Below are 13290 nucleotides of genomic sequence, written 5' to 3' on the forward strand. Positions count from 1 at the left end.
AAACCACAGGACATGTCCACTGTGGGTCGCATGAATTCCCCTTCCCTGCGTATCCCCTTGGAAGAACAGGCAGAAATTCTCAGATCCACATTCCCCATAGAGGACGCCTGGAAGCTGAGCTCCCTGCATCATGTCGCCGGGTCGGAAATTCCTTCACAGAAGGGAACAGCTTGACGGTGGCCTCCCAGGGCCATTGGCCCTCCTGGCCAAAGTCTCCCCAGAGCAGAAGGGGGGGTAGAGTCCACGGAAAGTTCTGCCCATACAAGGTGGTAGCAGTATTGTGTATGTGAAAATAAATCTGCAGATTTTAGGTTTCGTCTGGAGTGCAAAGAAAACAGACGATCACGGGATCAGATGTGAAAAGTCGTTTAGCCGACTGGTTTGCGAACAGCGGCACCAAGCGTTCTCGCGGATGGGGACAGCGGGGACGCAGCAACAAACTGGGGAGAGTGGGGCGGTGGCGGTTCTTCGCTGCTTACAGCCCACAAAACCCTCCACTCCCCGGGGGACGGTAGGATCAAGAGTGCCGTGAACACCCAGGGGACTGGATCTGGCTCTACCTTCCTGACCAGGGATCCCAGGCCTGAAGAGACAGCCCGAGGCAGAACAGAGCCTCATCACAGGTTGTGGAAGACTTAATCACCGTGCTAATGAATGGGCTTGAAAATGATTCTCAACTCTCTTCTATACTAACGGTGAACACCTCGAATTTAAAGTTACAAACACATCATTGATATCAGCATCAAAAATGACACACACAGGTGTAAATCTAAACACTTACGCACAAGATCGATGTGAGGAGGTCTACAACACGCTGACAGAAGAAATCACAGAAGACCAACAGCAATGCAGACTTCCTCCATGTTTCTTCATAGGTTGACTCGGTATTGTTCAGCAGATGTCAGCTCTTCCCAACAGGATCTACAGAGTCAAGACAATCCTAGTGAAGATCCCAGCGGCAGACTCAACACGCCTCCCCAGTATGGAAGCAGAACATAGTGAGAGGAAGGTACGGTACTACCATCTTCGGGACTGCCTCTAAAGCTACACTACTCGATAAAGGGTGTGTGGTGGTGGTGGTGGGCCTCCTGGAAACAGTCAGTGAGGAGGGGGCACGTGATGGGGTACTTAGGAGGCGGGGAGGGCGGGGGGGGCGGGGGCGGGGGCGGGGGGGCAGGGGGGGCGGCAGGGGGCGGCTTGTCCAGAGGGAGTGGCACCTGGACGAGGCCTTGAAGGACAGGGAGGACTTGAAGGTTGGAGGCAGGTGGGAAGAGAGGCCCCTGCAGCCTGAGGGAGGCGACAGCAGGAAGCACGGCACGGAGGAGGGGAGGGCACTGCTGTGTGAGTGTGGGGTGACAGAGCACCAGGAGCTGGCACTGCGGGCAGCCAGGCCCTTCCCTTCCTCCTGTAAATCTGACCTGTGAGCCGCCAACGCCGCAGTCCCCGTTCCAGACAGTGGACATTCAGTCCAGCGCAGGACCGCAGCCTGCCTCCCGGGGCTGGACTTCTAGGTGGGGACAACAGGGGGGGCCCCATCCTGAGGGACCATCTGGGCACACATTTAATAAGAGGTGCCCACGGAAGTGGGGTGCACCGTGGCATGGCACAGGAGCCGCACTGAGCGGGGGCCCTTTGGGGGGGTTGCCCTAGAGCTGCGGGTGGTCAGGAGGGCCCAAGTGGAGAAGGAGTCGCTCGTCCCCGTCCACCCCTGCCCACCTCTGGGCTCTGAGCACGTTCGCGACACCATGGTCAAGGGCTCCACGCGTGGCGTGAACTGTTTCTTTGCAGACTCATTTGCCAAGCGCGGCCTTCGACGGGATTCGCTGGTGACGGGATGTTTGCTTCGCCACCTCCCACCTTCCCAGCCAAACCAGGGATCGGGGTGGCAGCGGGGTTCCCGGAAGTTCACAAAAGTGGAAACACGCCGCTCCTCTCTCAAAGGCAAGACGGAGGTGAGAAGAACCCCCTCCTCCCTCGGTCACTGACACCTAGGGAGCTTTCGAGGTTAGCGCCTTCAAAGATCTGTTCTCTTCACCAGGTACAGTTCTATACCCGTTTGGAATGTAAAAATTATATGCGTCTTCAGGAAGGGGAAAAAGTCACCGAAATGTCACCTCGAGAGGCCCATTTCAAGCCACTGTGGCAAGTATTCTTCCGCACGTTAGGAAGTGAGCTCTTCCCTGAGCAGCCCTGGTTCTGAGGAGGAGCCTCACGACGCATCCACAAATGGCAACGTGTGAGGCCCTCGAGCCCGGAGCGACGTCTGGGCCTCTCGGCCCTTCCTCCTGGCTCTAAAAGGCAACCCCGCTTCCAGAGCTAGGAGCTGCCCTAAAACCTGAGAACTGGCATCACCCCCGGGCCCTCCCTGCCAAAAACAAAGAAAGAAATGGGGACAGGAGAAGTATCAAGAGGAAAGAAGAGAGGCCAGCTTCATCTCTGTCCCCTAGAAATGCCACCATAAAACCCACGCCAGCTACAGACACCATCTTTTAGGGCCTCCCAGCCCCCTCGACCCGCCCCCACCACCCCCAACCCCACAAATGGATTCAGGCTCAGTGGACCTTCAAGACAGCTGCTTGAGGCTTCCTGTGCTCCCCTGGTCACCTGGCTCCCATGGGACACCTGGCTTCTGTTCTCTACTGTTTTCATCTGTGAGGCCTCCAAGCCCTGGACACCAGAGGCAGGCCTGGGCTGATTACTGACCCTTCCACTCCAGAGAAAGGAAGAGGTAAATATTCACTTCACTTCTCTGGGCCTCAGCTTCTGCATCTGTAAGATGGGCTCTCGCCGCAAACAGGCCCATGGAGTCTACCCTGTGGCATCTTCTCGGCCCTTGGACATCGTCTCTGCTACGGGAACTTCCCTCCCCGATGCCCCTGCGTACTTCTATCTGCAGCCGTGAACGCTCCTCTGAGCGCAGACACCTGTCTCCTCCGAACAGTTGGTATTTCTACTCTGCTGGCTGAGGGGCCCTGAAACCTAACTCTCACAGAGGCCCACTCTGATTTCCCGTCCAAAGGCACTCCTCTGCCATTCCCCCCATCTCGCTGAAGGACACCACCCCTCACCTGGGGCTCCCGTCCCCATGCCGACTCCTCTCTTTTCTCACACCCACAGGCATCAGCACGTCTCACGGTCTCTGCCTGCAGGACAGGTCCCGGATCCCACCCCACCTCTCCGTCTCCACCTCCACCGCTGCCCGGGGGCAGCCTTCACCATCCTCAGCCTCGAGTCCCTGCCATGCTCTCCCACAGGTTTCCCTCTGTTCTCCTCTTCCCCATGGCAGCTTCTGTCCTTTGAAAGGGAAACCAAACTCTTTACGGTGGATTCGACTCCCTCCACCTTCTGACCCCTGATGGCCTTGACCCCCTTCTCTCTGGCTTCACTCACTGCACTCGGGCCACTCTGGCTCCTGGTCGCTTCTCACACTCACCGTGCTCATGCCGCCTTCAGAGCCATGGCCCGTTCTGCACCCCCTGCCTACAGAGCTCTCCTCCAGGGCTCCTCAGTGCTCAGGTGACCACTCCCACCGAGAGTGTGTGTCTAGGCAAGTGTGCCCCCCATTCCCACACCCATCACCCCTTACCCTGCCTTGTTTATTCTTCTCCAGAACATTCGTTATCACCTAATATGCCATGTCTTCTACTCAGTTTGATTCTTTAGCACCTGCCTGTCCTTCCTAAAATGTCAGCAACACAAGGGCAGGCTCTCGCATTCTAGTCTTCATTGCTCTGTTGCCAAGGCAAGCACAGGTTTTTGGTTTGTTGCTTTCTCTCGACTTAAGAGGAGAAATCCTTTCTGTGCCGCTGATGCTGTCTCTGCCATTTGTCTCATGTGACCCCTCCTATTTGCTCCAACTGCCACTTGCTGCTTTCCTGCCACTAGAGTCATCCGCAGCTGGTGCTCGTTGCCTAACTGGGGGACATTATCTGTGAGTGAAACTAGGAATGATCGAGACCCTCACTTCGTCACATGGGAGAGAAACCCCTGAGACTTCCCTCAGCTTTCCAGTGTGGAGCGTTAGCTGGTGAGTAGAGGGGGCCGAGGGCAGCAACGAGGAGGTTCCCCCCAGATGTCAAAGGTGATTTCCTCTTCATCAGTAAACTCTCCCTCGGCCTTCGTGTAGTGCAAGGACAAACCTCCACGTAGTTTATCATTTGTTTCTTGAAAATTGTTTAGCCGTTGCCACATTAGAATCAAGTCACAAAAGAAGGCAAACCTCTCTCTAACCAGGCAATCTAACTTGATCCCCAAAGAGATCGATCAGCTTTTTCTTTTTCTAACCACTACACACTTAGTCCAAGAAAGCTCCTTCGACTTGTGAGTCGCGACTGTTGGGAATACTACTCTGAAACAAGACTGCTGTCGATTGCTAAAAGTCTTGACTGCTACATGGCGCACATTTACAACTTTCAATGCAACACTGAGACAGACACCGTTAATAATTCACTGAAGTTTAATATATACATAATATTTACACAATATCGTCTAGAGAAAGGTAGTTTGATGAAGGTTCAATTTAAGGAAAAGATCAGGCTCTTCTTCACTACTAACGAGGGATAATCCAAACAGTCCGTGAAGTGAAACAAAGTCCCACTTTTCTTGGTGTGCTCTAGGAATTCCAAAAGTCTGTCGATTTGGAGGAACTGACCGCGAAGGAGCCGTCTGCGGTGTCCAGCAGGCGAAGGTAGAGGATCTCCAGCCCAGCGAAGGGGCTCCCCTGCATCCACTGGCCTCAGGAACGCTCCGATGGAGGTCCAGCTGGCTGGAGGCAGCCAGGCGGCTTGGGAGGCCTGCGTGGAGGGGGAGAGAACAGCCCCGCTTTAAGACCCAGGCCCACCGCCGGGGAAGGGACCAGCAGGGCTTGGCTCTCGGCCTCCGGGCAGCTTTGGCAAAGCTCCTCGTGACGTGCTGGATCTCACGACCGCTTCTATGGACGCGAGCGCTTTTAGCATCTCGGCCATCTCTCCTTCTTCTTTCGACCGTTTGGCTCTCTCTGCCTTCAGTTCTCGAACCAGGCCAGTTAATTCCTCCATCAGCACTGAGTTGGTCCTCGTCACCTTTCGGGAAGCGTCTGTGAGGCCGGGTATATTTAGCGACTCTCTCTCTAGCCTGGCGTTCTCTGAAGACGAGTCGATCCCCATATACTCCTCTTGAGCAGCGCTGAGCTTGTCAATGAGCTGGCATTTCTCCTCAATCGCTGCAGCCACTGCTTCTGCCAGCCGCTTTTCACGTCTCACGTAACGTCGACTTCTAACAGACTGAACAAGTCTGAAGAGAAATAAGAGACCCACCAGTAAACCGACGACAGGTGGGCGCATCACTGTCTCCCACTGGAGGCTGTGGCAAGTGAGGCGTGGACTCAGGCCATCGGGCAGCAGCGCCACCACCACCTCGCCCAGCTTGCCGAGGATCGGCCCAAAGCCCAGCTCCACAGAGGACGGCAGCCCCTCCATGGCACTGACCCACCACAGGGCTCTGCCCACTCACCGTGGCAACACCAGCCACAACAAATGTCGGCTCCCGACATTCCGCCTGGAACCCGACCGGCAACTGACAGTCTGGAAAGGTCACTTACATGGTGGGGCTGGGGGGAGATCTGGAAATAAACTATGCGTAGCTCCATGACGGTTCAGTGTTCCTTCTGATTTCCCTCTTTCTTTTCGCTTTTTAGTCAAATCAAATGAAAATAGAGTGAAACGTGTCAACATTAGCTGCATGACTTGACAAATCTTCGACACTTCACGAACCCCTAGAGTGTCCAAACCCCCTCCCCTATATGAATCATTCCCATGACTACAGAAAACAGCCCTCTGCAACGTTTCAATTGAGACCCAACCACCCTCGACATGCGCAGCCTCTGTTTTCATTTCTGTTGACATCCTTCAGTTGGGTCGTGGCAGAACTTCATGAAAAGGAAGTAAATCACGGCCTACGGTTCGATGTCTGTCTGTTTTGCTCAAAGCAATGTTTTTTGAGATCTATATATTTTTATTTGAATAAGCAGTACGCCCTCCTTTGAAGGCTGAGTATTTTGACCTCATGTAAATATATCCCAAAATGTCCAGCCCTTCACATAATAATGTACTTCTGCGTTAGTTCAAGCGTGGTATGTTATGAACAGAGATGCTGTGAAAATTCACGTATACGTCTGCCTTATAAGCACGTAGTTTCATTTACCTTGGGGGAAGAATACCCGGGAGCAGAAATGCTGGGTAGATACACGCTAAATGCCCTTTTATTTTGAAACCGTTTTCTTGAGGCACAATTTAGTGTCATCAATTCACACACCGAAATACGCCAATTCACTGATTTTTCTCTGTACAAGTGCAGAGTTGTGTAACTATCACAGTGCCGTTGTAGGAGAAGTCCATCACTCACCCTTGACTCTCTTGGCTGCATTCGACACAGTCGGTCCCTTCTCCTTGAAATGCTTCCATCACTTCGTTGCCGGTTCGGTCCATTCTACTCTTTCGAGGATTGTCTTGTCGTCGGCTGGCGTGTTTCTCTGACCTCAGTAGCCTTTCCTTCTCTGTCTCCATCGCTGACGTCTGTGTTTCTCCCAAACCTCTCAGCATCAGTGTTGACCCAGGACGTAGATCCTGGACCGCTTTTGAGCCCTTGCTGACCTCAGCCAGTCTCCGGACTTCAATGACATCTGTGCTGTCGTGACTTCCACGTTTATTTATCCTTTCCACACCTTGCCATCCAGTCCGGACTCACACCCACCCAGCTGCCTCCGTGACGTCCCCATGTGGACATCGAACGAGCCCACACCATACTCCAATTCTCCCCTGAACCCGCTCTCCCTCTTTTCCACGTGGGCAACTCCACCCCGACGGGGGTTCAGGCCCCAGCTTTGTGGTCTTTCTTGACCTCTCCCCTCTCTCCTCTTCACCTCCACCCCATCGGCAAAGCCTTCATTCCCAGCATCAGAGTAATGCCCTCATCCGGCCATTCCTTGCCTCCCGCTACCCTACCTGTTCAGAGTCGCCTTCACCTTTTGACAACATGAGCGTGGCTGCTCCTAACCAAGCTCCTTCTCCTGCCCTCAGCCGTGCAGTCGGTTCTCCACCCAGCTCCAGAGGATCCAGTCAGGTCCGTCCTCAGCTCACGCCCCCAGCAGCTTTCCACTCATCAGAGTGCAAGTCAAACACACCCATGCCCCAGGAGCCCTACGGGATCTGACCCCCGCTTACCTCCCCGGTCGAACTGCACAGCTGGGCCCTCACGCGCTCTGCCCCAGCCTCGCAGGCCTCCTTCCTGCTCCACGAGTGCGCCAAGATGCTCCTGCCCCAGGGCTTGACGTTTCCTCTTCTCTCCGCCTTGAATCCCTGTCCTGTGAGACCCACGTGCTGGTCTCCCTCCTTCCCTTCAGGTCTCTGCTCAAGCGTCTCCCTGTCAGTGTCACCGCTTAGTCTCCAATACCTATCACAGGACCTATCCAGTCCCTATCATGACACGTGCAGTGTGAAGGCAGAGAAAAGCATGACTGAGTTACGTGAGCACCAAAAGTCTACTTTAGTGGATTGTACTAAGCCTGCGACTTTTTCCAGATCTGCATGTGGACATACACGTCATCGTAGCGCAGTCCCTCCTTAGTCTTCAGATTTCCAATTAATTTCTTCAAGGTCGTCTCGGGAAATATTCCTCGGCTTGAGAAGACGTAACAGTAAAGAGCAGAAGAGCAGCTAAAGATATATACGAGTACTTAAATGTATCTCCCAGTCATGCAACTTCTCGTAACGGATGCTGTGGGAGGGGAGCCCATGAGAAGGGTAATCGCCTGACCTCGTGCGTCTGCCCTGTGGTTGTGAGGAATGGTGTGTGTCCACGGATGTGCGTGTGACCTGTGCGGGAAGTCACGGTTCTGGAAGGCTTATCAGTATCTGCTTCTGCTCCCTCCAGGCCCAGCCTCACGGGGAGCTCACAGTCAAGTTCAGTCCTTGGGAATTTTCTGGAAGCCTCTTTCTTTCCCCGGCACAGAACTGGGGGATAAGAGCCCCATGGCTCTTCCTCATGCTCAAGGCAGAGCCGGGGATGTGGGGTCCACTCCAGCACATTCCCCTGCACCCACGAAACTCCGATCATAAAAGAAGAACCACCGAGATCGAGCCAGCTCCTCCCTTTCCAGGACACTGCAGATCACCTCTCTGGGATTTGGAGCAGGACCCAAGGCTGGCTCTGGTCTCACAGGCCTGTGCTCCTTCCCTTGACTCGGCTGTACACTCCCAGCCATGCATTTGTTCCGAGGCTGTGGCATCTCTCCGTAGCGTTGGCTCTCCCTGGCTGTCACAGGAAGGGAGCTCAGCCAGGGCTTGCCTCTCCCTTTGTCGTCGGAGGCAAACCACAGGACATGTCCACCGTGGGTCGCATGAATTCCCCTTCCCTGCGTATCCCCTTGGAAGAACAGGCAGAAATTCTCAGATCCACATTCCCCATAGAGGACGCCTGGAGGCTGAGCTCCCTGCATCATGTCGCCGGGTCGGAAATTCCTTCACAGAAGGGAACAGCTTGACGGTGGCCTCCCAGGGCCATTGGCCCTCCTGGCCAAAGTCTCCCCAGAGCAGAAGGGGGGGTAGAGTCCACGGAAAGTTCTGCCCATACAAGGTGGTAGCAGTATTGTGTATGTGAAACTAAATCTGCAGATTTTAGGTTTCGTCTGGAGTGCAAAGAAAACAGACGATCACGGGATCAGATGTGAAAAGTCGTTTAGCCGACTGGTTTGCGAACAGCGGCACCAAGCGTTCTCGCGGATGGGGACAGCGGGGACGCAGCAACAAACTGGGGAGAGTGGGGCGGTGGCGGTTCTTCGCTGCTTACAGCCCACAAAACCCTCCACTCCCCGGGGGACGGTAGGATCAAGAGTGCCGTGAACACCCAGGGGACTGGATCTGGCTCTACCTTCCTGACCAGGGATCCCAGGCCTGAAGAGACAGCCCGAGGCAGAACAGAGCCCCATCACAGGTTGTGGAAGACTTAATCACCGTGCTAACGAATGGGCTTGAAAATGATTCTCAACTCTCTTCTATACTAACGGTGAACACCTCGAATTTAAAGTTACAAACACATCATTGATATCAGCATCAAAAATGACACACACAGGTGTAAATCTAAACACTTACGCACAAGATCGATGTGAGGAGGTCTACAACACGCTGACAGAAGAAATCACAGAAGACCAACAGCAATGCAGACTTCCTCCATGTTTCTTCATAGGTTGACTCGGTATTGTTCAGCAGATGTCAGCTCTTCCCAACAGGATCTACAGAGTCAAGACAATCCTAGTGAAGATCCCAGCGGCAGACTCAACACGCCTCCCCAGTATTGAAGCAGAACATAGTGAGAGGAAGGTACGGTACTACCATCTTCGGGACTGCCTCTAAAGCTACACTACTCGATAAAGGGTGTGTGTGGTGGTGGTGGGCCTCCTGGAAACAGTCAGTGAGGAGGGGGCACGTGATGGGGTAATTAGGAGGCGGGGAGGGCGGGGTGGCGGTGGCGGTGGCGGTGGCGGGGGGGGCGGGGGGGGGCGGCAGGGGGCGGCTTGTCCAGAGGGAGTGGCATCTGGACGAGGCCTTGAAGGACAGGGAGGACTTGAAGGTTGGAGGCAGGTGGGAAGAGAGGCCCCTGCAGCCTGAGGGAGGCGACAGCAGGAAGCACGGCACGGAGGAGGGGAGGGCACTGCTGTGTGAGTGTGGGGTGACAGAGCACCAGGAGCTGGCACTGCGGGCAGCCAGGCCCTTCCCTTCCTCCTGTAAATCTGACCTGTGAGCCGCCAAAGCCGCAGTCCCCGTTCCAGACAGTGGACATTCAGTCCAGCGCAGGACCGCAGCCTGCCTCCCGGGGCTGGACTTCTAGGTGGGGACAACAGGCGGGGCCCCATCCTCAGGGACCATCTGGGCACACATTTAATAAGAGGTGCCCACGGAAGTGGGGTGCACCGTGGCATGGCACAGGAGCCGCACTGAGCGGGGGCCCTTTGGGGGGGTTCCCCTAGAGCTGCGGGTGGTCAGGAGGGCCCAAGTGGAGAAGGAGTCGCTCGTCCCCGTCCACCCCTGCCCACCTCTGGGCTCTGAGCACGTTCGCCACACCATGGTCAAGGGCTCCACGCGTGGCGTGAACTGTTTCTTTGCAGACTCATTTTCCAAGCGCGGCCTTCGACGGGATTCGCTGGTGACGGGATGTTTGCCTCGCCACCTCCCACCTTCCCAGCCAAACCAGGGATCGGGGTGGCAGCGGGGTTCCCGGAAGTTCACAAAAGTGGAAACACGCCGCTCCTCTCTCAAAGGCAAGACGGAGGTGAGAAGAACCCCCTCCTCCCTCGGTCACTGACACCTAGGGAGCTTTCGAGGTTAGCGCCTTCAAAGATCTGTTTTCTTCACCAGGTACAGTTCTATACCCGTTTGGAATGTAAAAATTATATGCGTCTTCAGGAAGGGGAAAAAGTCACCGAAATGTCACCTCGAGAGGCCCATTTCAAGCCACTGTGGCAAGTATTCTTCCGCGTGTTAGGAAGTGAGCTCTTCCTTGAGCAGCCCTGGTTCTGAGGAGGAGCCTCACGACGCATCCACAAATGGCAACGTGTGAGGCCCTCGAGCCCGGAGCGACGTCTGGGCCTCTCGGCCCTTCCTCCTGGCTCTAAAAGGCAACCCCGCTTCCAGAGCGAGGAGCTGCCCTAAAACCTGAGAACTGGCATCACCCCCGGGCCCTCCCTGCCAAAAACAAAGAAAGAAATGGGGACAGGAGAAGTATCAAGAGGAAAGAAGAGAGGCCAGCTTCATCTCTGTCCCCTAGAAATGCCACCATAAAACCCACGCCAGCTACACACACCATCTTTTAGGGCCTCCCAGCCCCCTCGACCCGCCCCCACCACCCCCAACCCCACAAATGGATTCAGGCTCAGTGGACCTTCAAGACAGCTGCTTGAGGCTTCCTGTGCTCCCCTGGTCACCTGGCTCCCATGGGACACCTGGCTTCTGTTCTCTACTGTTTTCATCTGTGAGGCCTCCAAGCCCAGGACACCAGAGGCAGGCCTGGGCTGATTACTGACCCTTCCACTCCAGAGAAAGGAAGAGGTAAATATTCACTTCACTTCTCTGGGCCTCAGCTTCTGCATCTGTAAGATGGGCTCTCGCCGCAAACAGGCCCATGGAGTCTACCCTGTGGCATCTTCTCGGCCCTTGGACATCGTCTCTGCTACGGGAACTTCCCTCCCCGATGCCCCTGCGTACTTCTATCTGCAGCCGTGAACGCTCCTCTGAGCGCAGACACCTGTCTCCTCCGAACATTCGGTATTTCTACTCTGCTGGCTGAGGGGCCCTGAAACCTAACTCTCACAGAGACCCACTCTGATTTCCCGTCCAAAGGCACTCCTCTGCCATTCCCCCCATCTCGCTGAAGGACACCACCCCTCACTTGGGGCTCCCGTCCCCATGCCGACGCCTCTCTTTTCTCACACCCACAGGCATCAGCACGTCTCACGGTCTCTGCCTGCAGGACAGGTCCCGGATCCCACCCCACCTCTCCGTCTCCACCTCCACCGCTGCCCGGGGGCAGCCTTCACCATCCTCAGCCTCGAGTCCCTGCCATGCTCTCCCACAGGTTTCCCTCTGTTCTCCTCTTCCCCATGGCAGCTTCTGTCCTCTGAAAGGGAAACCAAACTCTTTACGGTGGATTCGACTCCCTCCACCTTCTGACCCCTGATGGCCTTGACCCCCTTCTCTCTGGCTTCACTCACTGCACTCGGGCCACTCTGGCTCCTGGTCGCTTCTCACACTCACCGTGCTCATGCCGCCTTCAGAGCCATGGCCCGTTCTGCCCCCCCTGCCTACAGAGCTCTCCTCCAGGGCTCCTCAGTGCTCAGGTGACCACTCCCACCGAGAGTGTGTGTCTAGGCAAGTGTGCCCCCCATTCCCACACCCATCACCCCTTACCCTGCCTTGTTTATTCTTCTCCAGAACATTCGTTATCACCTAATATGCCATGTCTTCTACTCAGTTTGATTCTTTAGCACCTGCCTGTCCTTCCTAAAATGTCAGCAACACAAGGGCAGGCTCTCGCATTCTAGTCTTCATTGCTCTGTTGCCAAGGCAAGCACAGGTTTTTGGTTTGTTGCTTTCTCTCGACTTAAGAGGAGAAATCCTTTCTGTGCCGCTGATGCTGTCTCTGCCATTTGTCTCATGTGACCCCTCCTATTTGCTCCAACTGCCACTTGCTGCTTTCCTGCCACTAGAGTCATCCGCAGCTGGTGCTCGTTGCCTAACTGGGGGACATTATCTGTGAGTGAAACTAGGAATGATCGAGACCCTCACTTCGTCACATGGGAGAGAAACCCCTGAGACTTCCCTCAGCTTTCCAGTGTGGAGCGTTAGCTGGTGAGTAGAGGGGGCCGAGGGCAGCAACGAGGAGGTTCCCCCCAGATGTCAAAGGTGATTTCCTCTTCATCAGTAAACTCTCCCTCGGCCTTCGTGTAGTGCAAGGACAAACCTCCACGTAGTTTATCATTTGTTTCTTGAAAATTGTTTAGCCGTTGCCACATTAGAATCAAGTCACAAAAGAAGGCAAACCTCTCTCTAACCAGGCAATCTAACTTGATCCCCAAAGAGATCGATCAGCTTTTTCTTTTTCTAACCACTACACACTTAGTCCAAGAAAGCTCCTTCGACTTGTGAGTCGCGACTGTTGGGAATACTACTCTGAAACAAGACTGCTGTCGATTGCTAAAAGTCTTGACTGCTACATGGCGCACATTTACAACTTTCAATGCAACACTGAGACAGACACCGTTAATAATTCACTGAAGTTTAATATATACATAATATTTACACAATATCGTCTAGAGAAAGGTAGTTTGATGAAGGTTCAATTTAAGGAAAAGATCAGGCTCTTCTTCACTACTAACGAGGGATAATCCAAACAGTCCGTGAAGTGAAACAAAGTCCCACTTTTCTTGGTGTGCTCTAGGAATTCCAAAAGTCTGTCGATTTGGAGGAACTGACCGCGAAGGAGCCGTCTGCGGTGTCCAGCAGGCGAAGGTAGAGGATCTCCAGCCCAGCGAAGGGGCTCCCCTGCATCCACTGGCCTCAGGAACGCTCTGATGGAGGTCCAGCTGGCTGGAGGCAGCCAGGCGGCTTGGGAGGCCTGCGTGGAGGGGGAGAGAACAGCCCCGCTTTAAGACCCAGGCCCACCGCCGGGGAAGGGACCAGCAGGGCTTGGCTCTCGGCCTCCGGGCAGCTTTGGCAAAGCTCCTCGTGACGTGCTGGATCTCACGACCGCTTCTATGGACGC

Source organism: Diceros bicornis, chromosome 13 (genome assembly GCF_020826845.1).
Source record: "Diceros bicornis minor isolate mBicDic1 chromosome 13, mDicBic1.mat.cur, whole genome shotgun sequence".
NCBI lineage: Eukaryota > Metazoa > Chordata > Mammalia > Perissodactyla > Rhinocerotidae > Diceros > Diceros bicornis.